The following is a 2665-nucleotide window of genomic DNA, read 5'->3' on the forward strand; positions in this document are numbered from 1 at the left end:
CTTTCTTTACTCTAAGTATAGTTGTCAGCATGACGTGGTGTTGTGAGCAAATACAACACATGATCACCCACACAGTGTCTAGTTGTCAGTACCTGGTGTTGTGAGCAAATACAACACATGATCACCCACAGTGTCTAGTTGTCAGTACGTGGTGTTGTGAGCAAATACAACACATAAACACCCACACAGTGTCTAGTTGTCAGTACGTGGTGTTGTGAGCAAATACAACACACGAACACCCATAGTGTCTAGTTGTCAGTACGTGGTGTTGTGAGCAAATACAACACATAAACACCCATAGTGTCTAGTTGTCAAATACAACACATGATCACCCATAGTGTCTACGTGGTGTTGTGAGCAAATACAACACATGATCACCCACAGTGTCTAGTTGTCAGTACGTGGTGTTGTGAGCAAATACAACACATAAACACCCATAGTGTCTAGTTGTCAGTACGTGGTGTTGTGAGCAAATACAACACATAAACACCCAGTGTCTAGTTGTCAGTACGTGGTGTTGTGAGCAAATACAACACATGATCACCCACACAGTGTCTAGTTGTCAGTACGTGGTGTTGTGAGCAAATACAACACATGATCACCCACACAGTGTCTAGTTGTCAGTACGTGGTGTTGTGAGCAAATACAACACATGATCACCCATACAGTGTCTAGTTGTCAGTACGTGGTGTTGTGAGCAAATACAACACATGATCACCCATAGTGTCTAGTTGTCAGTACGTGGTGTTGTGAGCAAATACAACACATAAACACCCATAGTGTCTAGTTGTCAGTACGTGGTGTTGTGAGCAAATACAACACATAAACACCCACAGTGTCTAGTTGTCAGTACGTGGTGTTGTGAGCAAATACAACACATAAACACCCATAGTGTCTAGTTGTCAGTACGTGGTGTTGTGAGCAAATACAACACATGATCACCCACAGTGTCTAGTTGTCAGTACGTGGTGTTGTGAGCAAATACAACACATGATCACCCATACAGTGTCTAGTTGTCAGTACGTGGTGTTGTGAGCAAATACAACACATGAACACCCATAGTGTCTAGTTGTCAGTACGTGGTGTTGTGAGCAAATACAACACATGATCACCCACAGTGTCTAGTTGTCAGTACGTGGTGTTGTGAGCAAATACAACACATGATCACCCACAGTGTCTAGTTGTCAGTACGTGGTGTTGTGAGCAAATACAACACATGATCACCCACAGTGTCTAGTTGTCAGTACGTGGTGTTGTGAGCAAATACAACACATGATCACCCACAGTGTCTAGTTGTCAGTACGTGGTGCTGTGAGCAAATACAACACATGATCACCCACAGTGTCTAGTTGTCAGTACGTGGTGTTGTGAGCAAATACAACACATAAACACCCATAGTGTCTAGTTGTCAGTACGTGGTGTTGTGAGCAAATACAACACATGATCACCCACAGTGTCTAGTTGTCAGTACGTGGTGTTGTGAGCAAATACAACACATGATCACCCATACAGTGTCTAGTTGTCAGTACGTGGTGTTGTGAGCAAATACAACACATGATCACCCATAGTGTCTAGTTGTCAGTACGTGGTGTTGTGAGCAAATACAACACATAAACACCCATAGTGTCTAGTTGTCAGTACGTGGTGTTGTGAGCAAATACAACACATGATCACCCACAGTGTCTAGTTGTCAGTACGTGGTGTTGTGAGCAAATACAACACATGATCACCCACAGTGTCTAGTTGTCAGTACGTGGTGTTGTGAGCAAATACAACACATGATCACCCACAGTGTCTAGTTGTCAGTACGTGGTGTTGTGAGCAAATACAACACATAAACACCCACAGTGTCTAGTTGTCAGTACGTGGTGTTGTGAGCAAATACAACACATAAACACCCATAGTGTCTAGTTGTCAGTACGTGGTGTTGTGAGCAAATACAACACATGATCACCCATAGTGTCTAGTTGTCAGTACGTGGTGTTGTGAGCAAATACAACACATGATCACCCATAGTGTCTAGTTGTCAGTACGTGGTGCTGTGAGCAAATACAACACATAATCACCCACAGTGTCTAGTTGTCAGTACGTGGTGTTGTGAGCAAATACAACACATGATCACCCACACAGTGTCTAGTTGTCAGTACGTGGTGCTGTGAGCAAATACAACACATGATCACCCACAGTGTCTAGTTGTCAGTACGTGGTGTTGTGAGCAAATACAACACATGATCACCCATAGTGTCTAGTTGTCAGTACGTGGTGTTGTGAGCAAATACAACACATAAACACCCACACAGTGTCTAGTTGTCAGTACGTGGTGTTGTGAGCAAATACAAGTATGAGGATACATGCAGTATCCGTATATGAGGTGATGATGACGAGGACCCCAGGCTGTGAACATGGATATGCAGCCTATCGCAAGAGGGAAGAGGGGAGAGGTAGAGGCTGAGAGGCAGCTGATTGGAGGGTTGGTACTGTAGGCTGAGATAGCATGCGAGTGTGCATCTCACTCCCCTCCCTCCATTTCGCCCCTGCTCTTCATGAATAAATTAGAGTTGCTGTGCTGTGTGAAGCAGACCTGGTTTGAGGTCTATCTGCACTGCAACAACGTAGCGTTAGTTGAAAAGGATGTAGCTTCAGATAGCAATGTAGCTTTAGCCAC

The sequence above is a fragment of the Oncorhynchus keta genome, chromosome 19 (genome assembly GCF_023373465.1).
Source record: "Oncorhynchus keta strain PuntledgeMale-10-30-2019 chromosome 19, Oket_V2, whole genome shotgun sequence".
NCBI lineage: Eukaryota > Metazoa > Chordata > Actinopteri > Salmoniformes > Salmonidae > Oncorhynchus > Oncorhynchus keta.